The sequence below is a fragment of the Mustela erminea genome, chromosome 16, assembly GCF_009829155.1.
Source record: "Mustela erminea isolate mMusErm1 chromosome 16, mMusErm1.Pri, whole genome shotgun sequence".
NCBI lineage: Eukaryota > Metazoa > Chordata > Mammalia > Carnivora > Mustelidae > Mustela > Mustela erminea.
The window spans coordinates 74,784,742-74,802,384 of NC_045629.1; the positions used below are offsets into that span (position 1 = coordinate 74,784,742).

The following is a 17,643-nucleotide window of genomic DNA, read 5'->3' on the forward strand; positions in this document are numbered from 1 at the left end:
TCAAATAGCAATAAAATCATCTGCTCCCCAGGGTTACTGTGAACTTACTATGAAATAAAACCTGTGATGGGCCTGGCGTGAACTCCCACCCTCCTCTCGGCTCTCCTGGACTCTGCTCCCATGCAAAAGGCTTTATCAATGAAGTGCCCCAGGAGCTTCATATGATGAAGCTTCTCCTCTCTTGAAGGCTGTCTCATTATGAGACATGGTTCTTGAAAATGACCCTGCATCATGTCCATTTTGTCCTCATTAGTGCTATTTGCCAGTTTCCCCGGTATCCATGGCCCTGCTCGTGCATTGTTGCTGGATGGGAGTAGGTGCTAATCACAGCTTTGAGGGGAACTCAGTGCCTGAAAATAGCAGGTGCTCAATAAATGCCTCCCAAACAGTGAACAAAGAGATGGCAGCGATTGTGCCCAGCTCATGACTGGATTCCTTACTGTGGCCAGAAGAGTCTGTGCAGATGAAAGATGGTGAGAGATTCAGGAGATTATCTTATGCAGATCCTTGTCCTGGAGGAGGAAAAGGCAGGCATCCCATGTAGGCAGCTCTTCTGGGCTTACAAACAGCAGTGATTCTTAATGGCTTTAGGAAGAACTCACCACTCCCCTAGACCCTTGTAAATGGAGAGACATCTCACGGATCTGTCTCTATGGCAGGCAAAGTGAAGGTGAAAGCCCTGGTAAGAGACCTACTCTGGGGTTACAGACAATATCTTCTTTATACTGACCACTCACACTGTAGCACACCAAATGCTTTGTACCTACTGTTTGATCAAAACCACGTATTAATTGTACGAGGTCGTAAGTTACAACGTTCATCCCATTTTACCTATTAGGATTCTGAGATCTAAAGAGTGCATGTGAAATCCAGCAGTCCAAAGTCATGCACTTGGCAAATGCTTGGTGAAAACTCACACCACACCTGTGGTCTCCCTTCCACCCCCCACTGGAACTTGGATCATAATTCAGTCATTTATTCATTCTGTTACCATGCTAAGGGGAAGGTGCCATGTGACAGGTGCAGTGATGGGCGTGGAGAATCAGTAGGAAACCAAAAACCAACATGGCACTTGCCTCTGGAGAGCCAGTGTTCTAGAGGTAATAAACAGACCCTCGAAGAGATGATGAAGGGGAGCTGGTGGCTGCTTTAGCTGAACAGTCAGTGAAGGACCCTACGTGGTGACTGGAGTGGGGACCTGAAGGGCAGGAGGAACAGTCCTGTAGAAAGCTAGAGAGGGTGCCACAGCCACAGGGGGACGGACCAGCAAGTACTGAGGTTATGGGATACCGTCTCTTTTGAAATTCACTCATTCATTCATTCCACACATGTTTACTGAGATTCTGCGGTAGACCAATCTATTAGCTGCTATGAATACAGGATTGAACAAACAGATGTGATTCTGAATTCCGTGGGGGGCTTATAGGCTCTGTCTCAGAGACAACAGGCTCAAGAAATGATAGTCATGGTATCAGGGAGGTCCTGCAAGGGCAGGAGCTTGACAAACACTATGACAGTAAGTCCGGCAGCCCCTCACTAGCAGTGTGGACAGAGAACCCAGTGACTTGGGGCAGACTGTTCCATAAGCAACAGATGAGGTCCTGGGAGCCTTGCAAGAGCTGCAAAGGTAATGGAGGGAAGGCTGGGCTTCTACTCAGGCTGTCTTCAAGACTCAGAGCCAGGCACAGAACAAGTGAGGAGAACACGGATCTGCAGAGCCTAAACATTTGGTGGCAAGTCTCAGGAAGAAGGCATATGCTCACTCCTTGTCAAGAGGCTGGCCATCTGAGTGTTCTAAAACAGGTGGTTATTCACATAAGCCATGCGTTCCTCCAATCATCCTGGACCTGCCCCTGGGATGCCTTCTCCAATTGCTCTGCTGAAATGACAACACTTCCGTGAAGCACCCCTTAATCCTTTGCCATGTTGACCTACTGGTTTCTGCATGGTAACCTCCATCAACCTCTGATTGAATGCAGAACAGTTCTCTTGGATGACCTCCACTTACCAACGCTCTGAATTACCTGACTCAGTGGGTACTCAGAGGGACTGCCCTCCCTCACACCTGTCAGCTGGGCGCTTACGGGGCTGAAAGTCCCCAGCTCATAAGGAGCTCTCTAAATGCCCACAGCTTCTATTCCACACCAGCCCCATGCTGGCCAGGAGCCTCTGGGCTTGCTCCCAAATGCAATTATGTCAGTTTATTTGTGAGTGCGCTCACTCTAATTAGATATTAAAATTTTTCAACAAGTAGGAATGAGTGTTGCTGTTTGTATGAAAATGGAATCGAATGCTTTGGGAAGGCTTGGTAATGCTGACTAACCAAAACATCACCACTGAATTAAGATGTGGATGAGGTGGCCGTGAACATTTGTGGGAAAAATTCCAAAGTCACTCTGATAATGTTGCAAGTACTTTTAAATTCCTGCTCCATTTTTAAGGAACTAGAAGTCTTGGCTGGTGCACAATTAGCTATGGTCTCAATAAGAAACAATACATCAAAGCTAAAAATAAATGCCCTGGCCTTATTTTAAAAGACCAGCTAATACATTTGCTATTTCATGTTTAAGTCATAAATAAAATGTTCAAGTATAATTTTTCAATAGTTCCCCATTTCCACCTGCTCATCCAATGAATCAAGCAACCGCATACTCTGATAAATTCCACTGTAGGGGTTTTAAAATTCTTGTTTGGATGGCTGTCACCCTCCCTAGACAGTGAAACCTTGAGAGCTAAAGCGGCGTCCTGTCCACCTCCAGAACTCAACACAGGCTTAGGAAGGAAGGGGTAGCCATATTTATTTGGATTTCTCTGGTGGCAGATTGATACCCAACTCAACATAGCTTCAGAAAACTCAGACTTTATCCTAGGATACTGCAGTGTCTCAGGGAAGCTAAGGGCAAAACTGAGGCTAAGTCTTGGGAACAAAAGGAACTTGCCCTTGAACTTGGATTTCTTTTTTTTTTTTTGATTATTATATATTTTATTATATTTGTAAATTTTGTGCCATATATTCTTTATATTTTTTATTAATTAATTTATTTTCAGAAATCAGTATTCATTATTTTTTTCACCACACCCAGTGCTCCATGCAATCCGTGCCCTCTATAATACCCACCACCTGGTACCCCAACCTCCCACCCCCCCGCCACTTCAAACCCCTCAGATTGTTTTTCAGAGTCCATAGTCTCTCATGATTCACCTCCCCTTCCAATTTACCCCAACTCCCTTCTCTCTAACACCCCTTGTCCTCCATGATATTTGTTATGCTCCACAAATAAGTGAAACCATATGATAATTGGCTCTCTCTGCTTGACTGATTTCACTCAGCATAATCTCTTTCAGTCCCGTCCATGTTGCTACAAAAGTTGGGTATTCATCCTTTCTGATGGAGGCATAATACTCCATAGTGCATATGGACCACATCTTCCTTATCCATTCGTCCGTTGAAGGGCATCTTGGTTCTTTCCACAGTTTGGCGACCGTGGCCATTGCTGCTATAAACATTGGGGGTATCGATGGCCCTTCTTTTCAGGACATCTGTATATTTGGGGTAAATATCTAGGAGTGCAATTGCAGGGTCATAGGAAGTTCTATTTTTAATTTCTTGAGGAATCTCCACACTGTTCTCCAAAGTGGCTGCACCAACTTGCATTCCCACCAACAGTGTAAGAGGGTTCCCTTTTCTCCACATCCTCTCCAACACATGTTGTTTCCTGTTTTGTTAATTTTGGCCATTCTAACTGGTGTACGGTGATATCTCAATGTGGTTTTAATTTGAATCTCCCTTCTGCAAATTAGCAAGAAGACTCTCTCACTTCTCCTTTACTGAAAGCTCTTATGCCTTTTATCTTTGTATGCCTTGTATCTTATGCCCTCTCTCTTTGGCTATTTTGAGGAGATTCTTGCTCAGTTCAAGACTCACCATGTGTGCATAAGGAGTCTGGCTGGGTCAAACATCCAGTCTTGCCTAAGGCTCATGGTCAGGTGCAGAGGCACAATAAAGAGGGTGGTCATCACCGAAGTGACTATTCAGAGTTGGGGGGCAGTTGGGTACAGAGGAGAGAGAGTAAGTCTTAACCAAATGGGGACATGGCAGAAAACAAAGATGCACAAAACAGTAGCCAGTGCACGTTTGTGGAAGGAAAGATAAGTAGCTGTCCCTAAAAGGGGTCCGGCTTTGACCACCGGGGTGGAGTGCAAGGAACCTACAGAGAAGGTCAGTAAGCAGAAGCAGCCGTGCAGCTGGCAGTCACGTGAACTGCCCCAGAGGTGGACTCTGGCTTTGAACCTTAACTCCGCCTGTCCTTAACTCTGCGACTTGGGGGCCACATCATTTAGCTTCTCTGCAGCATCAGTTTCTCCATCTGTAACCTGGAGCTGATCATAACTACATGTCTCTGACAGGGCTGAAGGATGAAGAAAGTTAGTATTGGTAAAAGGAATAGATGGTGTCTAGCATGCTGTAACCATATCCCAAATGCTGATGAAATTCACTGGCAAGCATGCTCTATTTTAAGCATTGTTTCAGAACCCGAATTGTACATGGGTGCAAATGTTTTAGCTTTTAAAGTAGGAATGTTACACAGGAAGTATGGGGAAGATGAAGAGGCAGAATATTAAAAGGCCATCATACTGCATAGTGAAAAGCTTCAGTTACACTTGTAAAAATGAAAATTCTTCCATTTTTACCAAATGGATTTTACCAAAATCTTGACTGGCCGTTGAGTTTGTATCTGAAAGGGAATTATGGAACTGTCATCCGGAACTGTTACTGTTTCTGAAAGTTAAGTATGATCCCAATCTTGCAAAAGGTGTTGTTGCACTGGCTCATACAAGCATAGTCCATACATGCTCCTCAGGCTTATTCAGAATAGTGAGGGGGCTGACAGTCCAGATAATGTCCGTGTCTACTTGGTGGGGGTCCAAGACCTCCGGGAACTTTAGTTCTGCCCAGAAATGCTAAGACCAAAAGTTTTGGAGTCAGGCAAGCTTGAGTTAAGTCCTGACTGAGCTCAACACCTTGTGACCATGATAACCTACATGACCCCTTTGTGGCTCCATTTCTTCATCTATAAGATGGGAGCAATACTGTCTGCCTCCCAGGATTGTGGTTTACCCTCAAGCCCTTTAAATAGATGCTGGAATACAGTAGGTGCCTATTAAATAGCAGTAGCCATCAGGGATGCTTTAATTCATCCCAGTGGCTGGTTCACAGATGATAACTTGCATTACTCTATAATCTATAGTCCACAATGTGGAACAGAACTTAAAGGATGAGTAATAAAATTCAGATTCCAGGGAAATTTTCTTCCTTTTCTCTTTTCAAGGAGTTAAGATTTTCCCAGTTCCCTTCATTGAGTAGTTGCCAGACAAAGCTCTTTCTTCATTCTTTGATTTGTTTAAGCATTGCTGAATGCCTACTGTATACTGGGAGACCCCAAAATACAAGGCCAACCTTCACAGACTCTGCCTTCACAGACCAGGACTCAGCTCCTATAACTTAGCTATATGTCCCTAGCAAGTGACTTAACTTCTCCAGACCTATCATTCTCATGTACAAAATGATAAATAACAGTAGCTCCCTTCTGGGGTTATCCTCAGGACCCAGTGAGATACATTTGATCACCATGTTTAGCATCCATGCTCTGTCCTGGGAGTGGGGGGAGGAAGTGGGGAGTGGTCCGTGCCAGGTGCAGGCAATAATGGGGTCCTGGTCTGTGGAGACTTTTTTTTGAAGATTTTATTTATTTATTTGACAGACAGAGATCACAAATAGGCAGAGAGGCAGGCAGAGAGAGAGGAGGAAGCAGGCTCCCCGCTGAGCAGAGACCCCTATGTGGGGCTCGATCCCAGGACCCTGGGATCATGACCTGAGCTGAAGGCAGAAGCTTAACCCACTGAGCCACCCAGGCGCCCCTCTGTGGAGAATTTAAAACAATAGTAAGAGGACTAAAACTTGCTTTGCTCTTTACTATTATCACCATTCACTGACTATTTGAATCAATGCAGTGACAAAATACTCCTCTCCACTCCCAGGATAATGTTAATCAAATAAAAAGGAAGGCACTTTTTTGCTCTGGTAATAAAACGACAAACCAAAGGCAATATGACACTCGGGCACGATGCTGAGTTCTCCTGAAAGAAATTTAGTCAAATGTGCGGGATAAAGAGCACATTTGCTGTATGCAGAAGACATTAGGTGCCCAATCTGCTGCCAAGCATCCCCTCTTGAAAAATGCTTCTTTTAAGCACTTCTTGTGGCTTGAGGATTTCAGTCCTTTTAGAGAGTGCTGAAAAGTTCTTTCACATAAGGTTTGCCACTTTTCTCCGACACAGAAAAGTACTGTGCCATTTTCAATAAAGAGACATTGATATATAGGTCAGAAATCACAATTGGAAGATCTGAATTTGAGTCTTTTTCTAGCATGCGCTTACTCACTGTCTGATCTTGGACCAGCTCCTTCATCTCTCTGAATCTGTTTTCTGAGGTGTAAAAGCGGTATTGAACTTCGTTCTGCCTACTTTGCAGAGGGGCTTCATTGAGGGTGAGACCTTCCAGCTGGATATTATTGTGTCTTAAAAAATAAGGGTTCCCCAGTTAGAGTTAGAGAAGATCATTCAGGGAACAAGCAAAACCGAAGGGGATGGATAGCAGATGGCAAGTTTTGGGTGAGTTCACCATGGTTTAAGGTTCTCTGTGTGAAGGACTGGTCAGAACTGAGACTTGAGAATTCCCCTGGAATTCATTCCCTTGGAATGGTCTTTGTACCCTATGGCAAGGAATTCGGTCTTCAGCTAATAGGGAAATAGGGAGCCAGCAATTTTTTAAGTCGGGGAGGAGAAGGGAGGTGACAGCATTATTTATGTGACTCTGGAGAACGGATTGCAAGGCTAGAGGACAGACAGAAAATATGTGACATAGTTGTTGTCATGTCTCCAGCAAGAAGAGCAGATCTGAATGTGGGCTAGGGCAGCAGGCAAAGAGAAGGGTTGGATTGGAGAGACAAAGGGAAGGTACTGTGATTGAATATGGGCTGGAAAATTAAATTCTCCAAGGGATGAAACAGTACAAAACAGAAGGAAAATTGTGTGTATATATGTATGTAAACATATATATACAAAGATACATATATATATAAATTATATATTTAATTATAAATATATATAAACATATAGAGAGACAGATACAGATATAGATTGATCAATTGATTGAAAGACAGATACCCTACTTATACAGTAGCCTAAGAACCCAAAGTATTCCATCTTCTCTATTTCCCTGTGGTCATTTCAGTGATGCCCAGCAATGCTGGTGGACCTACTGAACAAGACAGAGCACCGGAGCTATACAGTCTCTGTACACTGTAGTGGAAATAAGATGCAATACTAGCAGGGACTGCTTACCTGCCTCCAGGGCTCAAGGAAGAGTGCAGACAATTTCCTTAGTACAAATCCCTCAAAATCTTAACCACTCCAGAGCAGCACCCTGACTGTCTCTTACATAGCATGCACCAAAAGGAATTTGCTTGACAAAGGACTGCTTCTGGTTTTCAAAACTCCTCCTGTGGGGCTTGGCAAGGGAAAGCATGGTAAAGAAAGGGCTGTGCGTTCTTCTCTAATCCGAGAAAGACTGGGCTCGGAGCTCTCTACCTCTTCCTTCAGCATCCGTTGATCCCGAGCCCCCAATACACTCAGCATACTGACTAGCTCCCACTGCTCTGCTGAAGAACTGGAATCTATGGGATGGGAGAACCTGGATTTTAGAGGTGAAGGGACTACTGTACTGCTTGTCCTTCTTCTACTAGTTGTGTGATTACACAGCTTCATCTCTCTCTCTCTTTTTAAGATTTTATTTATTTGTTTGACAGAGAGAGACATCACAAGTAGGCAGAGAAGCAGGCAGAGAGAGAGGAAGGGAAGCAGACTCCCTGCTGAGCAGAGAGCCCAATGCGATGCTGGGCTCCATCCCAGGACCCTGAGATCAAGGACCTGAGCTGAAGGTAGAGCCTTCAGCTGAGCCACCCAGGCCCCCGCATCTCTTGATATTGGGGTGATAACACCCACCTTGGGGAGTGTTGAATGAATGAGATAACCTGTATAATACCTAATACGTAGAGGGACTCCATGAAAGCCACTTCAGTTTTTCCTTCCAGAGTTGCTGAACATGTAAGTCTGAATTCTACCTGGATAGTGCATATTACGGTATACAGTAGGAACTCAGTAAATGCTTACTATACATCTCTTGTTTGTTGCTGTGCTAACAGATGGCCATTGTCATGTTAATTATTCCATGCTAGTAATAAGCTACTGGTCACAGAGTCAACTATGTCCTTCGCATTCAATACTCCTGTTTCGGTTGTTTAGAATTAAAAGTGTTGGTCTCAGTGAAAGGGCAATTCTTACAGCTGAGTTCCGTGGATAAAATAGAGACTGGTCATGATATTCATGCGCATCCTCAGAGAAACCCATGTTAACCTGTACTAAAGAAATTCCAGCTCTGTCTTTTTCCATTTCTACCTTCCTATGGTCATAAATCCGAAGAGGGGTTCCTTTTAATATTATTCATCCATTTATTTAAATAATCAGTCGTTATTTATTTTTCCAGCTCTTTCTTACTCAAAATGACACAATTTAATGAAAAAAGAAAAGGTTGCTGCTCTCACTGAACTTCAGACAAGGACATAAAGATAGTAGGATCGTCAATTCAACGATGGATGGAAGCGCAGGGGCCGTGTGAGTCCCATTAAGGCCATCTTAATGCAGTCAGGGGAGTCTTCCCGGAAGAGGTGGTACTTGAGCTGAGTTTTGGTTCCAAGTAGAGGAAACTGTAAGAGCGAAGCCATGATGAGGTAACAGAGTTGATATATTTATAGCACTTCAAAGAGTTGGATGTGGAGAAGATAAGGGCCTGGTCTTAAAGGCACTTCTGTTCTAGGCTAAGAAAAAGTAACTTCATCTTGAAAGCTAAGGGGAGCCCATGAAGGATCTTTTTCTTATTTGTATTGAAGTTTAATTCACATAGAGGAACATGTTCATATCCTAGATGGACAGCTGTATGAGTTTTCACAAACTGAACACACTTTGATAAACAGAGCATAGACTTGGAAGCAGAACATGACATCACCCCAAAAGCCCTTTGTGTCCCCAGCAAGTCACTACTCCTTCCAGAAGTAGGGAGCACATTGTCTAACAGAGGTAATGCCTAAGGAAGAGCAGCAATCATATCCCCAAAGTATAATTCTGTCCACCACTACTGCCACCACCAACACCAACTCTTATTGATTACTACCATGTGTCAGGCTCTGTGGATGAATCATCTCCTTTTGTCCCCATGGCAGCTCATAAAGATGATACTTCTAGTATCCTTGCTTTGGAGTTGGAGAAACTGAGGCACGCAGACACTAGAGAACTGTGCCAAAGGCACAGAACAAGTACCTGGCAGCACCTGGATACAATCCATTTGTGAGTGAGTTCTATTCACCAGGATAATGGATTATGCATTACAGAGCCTGACTTGGGGTTCATTCTTCTCTCAGGGGCAGTTGACCACCTGGGCCTCCCTCTCCTGTCACAAGCTTTTCCACATCTTTGTATAATCTATTGTGGAATATCACTACTCACTCACGTGTCTGATGAACTGGTATGTGGGAAGCAGATGCTAAGGAAGGAGTGGGTGGTGAGCTCTTGCTTTGCACTTTACTAGGCAAAACAAGAGATGCCCTTCTCTTCTGCCTTCTCTGTGCTTGTGGTCTCTTTGGCTGGGAGAGTGAAAAGGGCTCCAATAAAATATTCACAGCATTACAGTTAACATCAGCACGGGGCACCACCTGGTTTTTGCATGTTCCAAAGAGATGCCAGGATAACAGATGTGAAAGATGAAATGCTTTGAACTACTGGAGTCAGAACTTCCAGTGCCATAGACCAGTTTTTCCTATTCTTGAGCTTCGTATAATGGAATCACATAGTATACTCCCTTTTGTGTCTGGTTTCTATCACTCTACATCTAGGAAGACTGTCACTTGTGGGTCTCATGTTTCTTGACTTTCTGGCAGCCACTGAAGTGAGTTGTCTACTACTCCTTCTTGAGACACTTTTTGGTTCTGGTCTGTGCACCTACTCTTTTGATTTTTTGTTGTTGTTGTTGTTGTTGCTGTTTGCATGGTTTTCATTTTATTATTATTATTATTTTACCTTTTAAACATTTTTGCTGATTGTTTCACGTCTATTTACCCCTTTAAATGTTGGGGAACTCCAGAGTTCAGTACTGCAGCTTCTTCCTTTTTTTATTTACACTACCTTCCTGGATTAACTCTTCTAGAACATGGCTTTCTACATCGTATATAAGTTAACCCACTCCATAGACTGTATTTCAACCCTAACCTCTCTGCTGGACTCTAAGCTCTATAGCTGGGTACCCACTTGACAGCTCCATTGAGATGAACAACAGTAATCTAAATTTACATGTCCCAGATACATTCTTTGGCCGTTTCCCATTTCTCAATCCAATAAATACCATCCTCTAGCCACATGAACCTTTCTGCTCCTCTGTGAACTTGTTCCCATCTTAAGGTCTTTGCATTAGGTATTCCTTCTTCCTGGACTGTTCTTCCCCCCGTTTCTTGCTGGTTTGCCTTTTCCAACAGGTCTCAGTTCATCTGACCCCTAGTCTGGAGGAGCATTCCAGGTTCTTGTCACCTAGTCAGTTCTGATAGTCGTAGGATTCATCTTGATGAATAATTTCACGGTTATTCCTTTGTTCATTTGCTCACTGCTTGTCTTCTCTCATCTCCCCATAAGTCCATGAGAACAAGGATCTTAGTGGTATCCCGAGAACCTGGAGCAGTATCTGGGACATAGTGGGCACTCGATAAATGCCAGCTGACTTACTTCATGAATGACTCACACTGCATCTTTCAGAGATACTCAGGCTGAGGAATGGTGATGGATCAGAGGAGGACAAGAGGGAAACAGACATGTGAGTTTAGAACAAATGAGAAGACAGTCCTTAGTGAGAGACCATCAAAGCTTGGTGCCTTCATGACAGCCCTCTCAAGAGTGTCTGGGATCCCTGAGAATAAACATTTGAGAGCAGTTGATCCTCATGTAATTGTGTATCAACTGGCATATTCAATTGCCTAGAACATTCCTTTCTTCAACATTTCAGGAGAGCAGAAATTTCAGTGTATATAGGTCAATAGAGGTCTCTTAGGTTTTTCATCATGTGCTTTGCTAAACTTTATGTTCCTTCGGTCAATAGGTCTGGGATCAATTTCACACACACACACACACACACACACACACACACACACACTGAACGATCAAAACTTAAGACTTTGATTCCTTTGGCTTTGTCAGGACAAAACAACTTGCAAGTTTATAACAATGAAACCAGAAATAAGGCAATATTAAAAATAAAACTTAAAAAGTCCAAAACATCTATTTTGGGACGCTTTCCCAAGCCTGAAAATTGACATTTCTTAAATACATCAATGGAACCAAAACACTTTGATACTCTCTTAGGGTCCATTCATATTATTAAACCTGCTTTGTCATCAGAGGTGAACATGCTATGTTCATTTAAAATGAAAAATGTTTCCTCTGGGGGCATTTAGGAAACCACAGGAGTGAGGTCCCATATTTACCAGTCTGGATCTTCATGCTGCCTGGGAGAAGAAAGAGATTTTGCTATGATGTAAGACAGATGAGGTTTGAGTTCATTTTCTAGCTGAGTGATCTTGCTTGAGTGTCAGTTTCTTTATCTGTGAAATAGGAAAGACATACAGCCCTCCACAGTCCTCTGAGGGTCTCACATGGAAGAGGCACTAGAGCAGCTGATGGATGGTGGGGGTTCAACCAAGGCTGAGGCCAGCTCTGTCTCTTTTCTTTCCCCCACATTCCTTCCCTTCTATGCTTTAGTCTCCCAAAATGGACCAGAAAAAAAAAAAGGTTTATATTAGATAATGTAAACATCTAATACTAGCTATTATATCTAATATAAATAATATAATATTAGACCTTTCACATTCAACACATGCCTTTTTAGATAAGCTGCAATGATCTACAACATTTTCTCACTTCCGATAAGCCCTATAGGTGGGGAGAAAAATGAGGGATATGGTTTTTGTCCAGTATTCTGCAGAGCTTCTGTGCAGGAGAATCATGGACAGTCCAAACTTACTAAACATGGTAGATTGTGTGCATAATAATTACCCTCAGGTAGTACCCTCCCACGTTGATTCTTGGCATGGTTGCACCACTTGTTTTGAATAATGGGAAGAAGTGGAGGTGAGCCATGTGTTTGTTCACTGGGGCTCGTATTACCTCTTGCAATGCTTGGAACCCTGAGACCACCATGTGAGTGTTCCTGCACTCCCTACTGAAGGATGAGAGGCCATGTGGTAGAGAATTGGATGCCTTGGTCTCTGGTCTGCTACATGGCTGGATGTGTGAGGGAGGCTGACCTAGATCACCTGAGAGCCATTAGTCCCATGAAGTGACTGGAGACACTCACCAAAGCCCAGAAGGAATTCCCAGCCAACCCACAGAACTGGAAGCTAAATAATGGTGATTATTTTAAGCCACAGCATGTTGAGGTCATTATAAAGCAAAAGATAACTAATACTCCAAGTTAACAGAGATGAAGGAAAAGGAGTTTGATTAGGAGAAATGACTAAGAAAGGGACTGACATCTGAGCACCTCTGTATGGCAGTTCTCACTCAATTTATTTCATTTGATCTTAACAGCTAACCCACAGAGCAAAGCCTATATTGCAGCCAAGAAAAGCAAGAGAGATATTATATATTGTCCAAGGACATACCACAAAGTAGGGATTATTTTCCTGTTTTATAGATGAGTTTACTGGCTCAGAAGTGAAAACATTTGCTCAAGAAACTAATTGTAAATAGCAGAACCAAACTAAAAAAATTGGTAAGTTTGGCACAAGAGCCAGGGTTCTTTTGAATACTCTTGATGAGGTAGGTACAGCACAAGCTTCCAAAGCTGCCCCCTCTGTCTGTAAATGAAGCTAACACCCTGTCCACCAAAGCACCATTCATGTGTTTGCTTCTTTGTCCTTCAGTGGGCTCTCCACCTCCCCTGCTTCCTGTGTTTTGGAGTCAAGAGTGGTAGCGACCATCTCAGAGGGGGGATTGATGGTCTGATCCCAGGATGCTTCTCCATGGGGTCCTGGATCTCAAGGCATCAGAATTATGTACAAGCCATAGGCTCCAGTGAGCGACTATATTTAGAGTCTGCAGGAATGGACATAACAAGGAGTGTGGTGGGCATGGTGGGAGTGGTGATCTGGCCCTCCATGCTCTTCCCACCACATGCAAGTAGTGCAGCATCTTAAAAATTGGACTTTGTGACACATTTGTGAACCTGAAATCAAATGTAGTAGATCCTACATAGCATTGAAAATGAAATAAATAAAAATAGAAAATATCAGAATGATTTCCTGGGTATTTTCTCTGCGTTAAATGTGGCTTCATGGGCATTTTCTGTTTTAAGTATATGCTCTTAGATCATCAAGTAAAATGAACTTCTTACTAGCAGATTTGATCCAAAGAATGCGTAGGCCCTGAGTATCCCCTTTCTGACTTAAAGGGCCTGGAAAGTTAATTTCTGCATTTCCCCAAATCCTGCAGCTCTGGAGAGAATCTGGATTTTGTGAATTAGATGCAAGATCTAGAACACAGAGGTGAGACAGAGGCTGTTTTTCAGCTGCTTCTGCTTTTTGTCACTGGCAATCATTGTCATGGAGATATTGAAATTTTTGATAACATCATTCCAGTGTCTAGTCGCAAGATTTGTACTGGTCCAGAAGGTGGCCGCCATCCATGTTTTGCCAGGGCGGACCCAGAAGGTGGTGTGGCTCTGGAGCTAACAACGGTGGCAGGGGTGGTTTCCCGACCTCTGCTCTTCACCACAACTGGGAAGCTGGTCCACCAGGTCTAGGAGAGGAACATGTCCTGAGAGAGGATTTAACCCTCCTCTAAGGCCAATGGATATGAAAAGTCCTCATGTGTAACCACGGCAGGAGGTGCAGCAGGAAGGGGCTTTATAATGTCATCAATACACAGCAATCTTTTCTAAAATTGTTCAGGCCAGGAGAAATTACATACACCCTGGAAGTCCTCCTGACTACATTTTTTGCAAATGTCATATCACATATCTCTCCTGTTCCATTACATATCCCCTAAACATGCATATTTGGCTCTGTTTAACTATTTAATTTGATTTTCCTTGATAAACTTCAATTTTATTTCCTCGGAGTGTGTTCTTGGGAGCTGAATCGGACTCTGGTCCCAAGGAACACACAGCCTGTGGGGAATCCAAGATATGGGATTTGTGATGACTCAACTCAATAAGCTGTGTCATGGAAACAAGAAGGGCACACTTTGGACCCTGAATCATGACATGGGGAAGGGGAAGCGGGAACCTGTGGTGCCTGTTCCTCAGTCACACCACATTCATTTCAAGTAAGCCTCACCATAGTGAGATACATCAGATTATTACAGTTTAACAGAAAAGGAAACTGAGGCACATCAAGGTACATTTTCTATGGAAGTTTACACAGCTACTGAGGTTTGAAGTTAGGATTCAAACCCAGGCATGTCTGACTCCACCATCCACACAGCAATGAAATTGTCCATAAATACTGGAGGAATTTTCCCAGAAATAAATTTCTGGTTGAAATTCCAGCAAAGGAAAAATCAAAAGTCACAGATAGATTTGCGTTTGGAGGAGCACTCTCTGCTATATTTCTCTTGATTCTGATAAATTCATGACCAACCATGGTCAGGTCTGATAAATTCCATGACCAACCATTTTGACCAACCATCAAAATCTGTTATCACAGCATCCTCATTGGTGATGAGGAGCAATGTTACAAAAGCTACCAAGTATTGCTTCAATTTGTTAAACAGACACCTCTTTTGGACAACTGCAGATCTTAGTGTGGAAAAGACCTCCACACTGTAAGTTTTTCCCCCCTGTAAATATTTGACAGAATTGGCAGAACTCAGTATTCTGCCAGTATTCTGGGACAGTAAAACACTTGGGTGTTTACAAGGGAAAGGCTTAGGTCCTAAAAGTATAGTGTGGGAGAGAATATTCCACCCATTCCATGGGGTCAAGGACAGTGGCGCAATCCAGGTTTGTGGGTCATTAGACTTAAATACTTTGGAGGGATCCTCTTTAAGAAAAATACTGCAAGGGGTCCCTGGGTGGCTTAATCCATTAGGTGTCTGCCTTTGGCTCAGGTCATGTTCCCATGGTCCTAGGATCCATTAGAATCCCTGCTCAGAGGGGAGACTTCTTCTCCCTCTGCCACTCCCCCTCCTTGTGCTCTTTCACTCTCTCTCTCTCAAATAAATAAATAATTAAATACATACATACATACAGTCTTTAAAAAAATCACAAAAAAATCAGTACACACTAGCTAGGGCCCTTTAAAGGGCCTTGGAAGGACCTTCTAAGTGAAAGGTCCTGAAGCTTAAATTTCATTAAGAGGGAACCCATGGAATGGGAGAAGCAAATGACACTACAAAGGGCTGATATACAAGATCTATAAAGAACTCCCCAAAATCAACTCTCAAAAACAGATAATCACGTCAAAAAATGGGCAGAAGACATGAACATACACTTCTCCAAAGAAGACATACAAATGGCTAACAGACACATGAAAAAATGTTCATCATCATTAGCCATCAGGGAGATTGAGGTCAAAACCACATTGAGATACCACCTTATACCTGTTAGAATGGCCAGAATTAGTAAGACAGTAAAAAATAAGTTTTGGAGAGGATGTGGAGAAAGGGGAACCCTCTTACACTGTTGGTGGGAATGCAAGTTGGTGCAGCCACTTTAGAAAACAGTGTGGAGATGCCTTAAGAAATTAAAAATAGAGCTTCCCTATGACCCTGCAATTGCACTACTGGGTATTTACCCCAAAGATACAGATGTAGTGAAAAGAAGGGCCCAATGTTCATAGCAGCAATGGCCACAATTGCCAAACTGTGGAAAGAGTCAAAATGCCCTTCAACAGACAAATGGATAAAGAAGATATGGCTCATATATGCAATGGAATATTATGTCTCCATCAGAAAGGATGAATACCCAACTTTTGTATCAACATGGACAGGGCTGGAGGAGATTATGCTGAGTGAAATAAGTCAAGCAGAGAGAGTCAATTACCATACGGTTTTACTTTCCTGTGCAGCATAAAGAATAACACAGAGGACATTAGGAAAAGGAAAGGAAAAGTGAATTAGGGGAAATGGAGGGGGAGATGAAGAATGAGAGACTATGGAACTGAGAAACAAACTGAAGGTTTTGGAGGGGAGAGGGGTGGGGGGTTAGGTGGACCTGGTGATGAGTATTAAGGAAGACATGTATTGCATGGAGCACTGGGTGTGGCGCTTAAACAATGAATCTTGGAATACTGAAAAAAATTAAATTAAATTAAAAAATAAACAATGAATCTTGGAACACTGAAAAAATAAAATTAAATTAAAAAAACACAACAGCATAAATATCACCACAGCAAGCAAAAAAACTTTCATGTTCAATAACCAAATTTCTATTATTATAAATGGTGAAACGTGCCGACACCTTGGAGCACCACCCTGCCCATCCTGTGGCTGCATGAGGACAGATACAACCAATAATTATTGCCCAATGCCAGTGTTAATATGCAGCTGAGACACCTGCCTATAACTATGCCATAGTTCATGCTTCCTAGGCTATGTAAATACTGTTTCCAACACAGTGAATTCTTTTTTTCTTCTTTTCCCAGAAAACGGTCATTCATCCCATAAACATCTTGTGACATTTGGGAGATATGATGTAGAACAAGACTAATAAGTTACCAAATTACATCCTAATTGGGAGACCTACAATAAACAAGTAAGCATATATATGCACAATGTAATTTCAGATCATTTTAAGTTGCCCAGAGAAAATAAACCTGGCTGATGTGATATGATAGACCTGATCTGGGTAGCATGGAGAGGGTCCACATCACTCAGGGAAGGCAACCTACTTAAGGATACATTTGTACCAAAGCCCGAATGATGGGACTCCAACACAGAGAGTTCTTGGTTTCTAATTCAATTGTTATGTTTCTGGGATCTATTTAATTATTAATTTACAAGAGTTTTACACTCATCCATGGACATTTTTTTAAAACATTGCCTTTATGATTTATCTTGATATTGAACAGAGCTTTTCACATTTATCCAGAACATCATATATGTGATCGTAATTGGAGTAAGTCTAATTGGGAGGTTAAAAGATTAGTTAAAACTTAACGAAGGAGCTTCTTGCACGCAGCCTTATCAAGAGATTGTATATCCTCCTCAAAGACAATATTTAAAAATGAAGAACTAGTCACTTACATCTGAAATGTGGTTTTAGTTAAAAACTTACCTTCGTGTGTACTAGTTCAGTTAAGGGTCACAAGAATCCAGTGAGGTAGGAATTATTTTTTAAGGATTTATTTAAGAGAGAGAGAGGGAGAGAGAGAATACATGGGTGAGGGGCAGAGGGACAGGGAGAGTCTCAACCAGACTCCCTGCTGAGCATGGAGCCAGGCACAGGACTCCATCCCAGGGTGCCAAGATCATGATCTGAGCCAAGAT

At 42.7% G+C, this 17,643-nt stretch overlaps 1 protein-coding gene across 3 annotated transcripts in view; it reads right to left on the minus strand.

The window, feature by feature from the left end:
- Positions 1–17,643, minus strand: part of ADCY8 (adenylate cyclase 8) — a 226,567-nt gene that overhangs the window by 147,246 nt on the left and 61,678 nt on the right. The window lies entirely within an intron of this gene.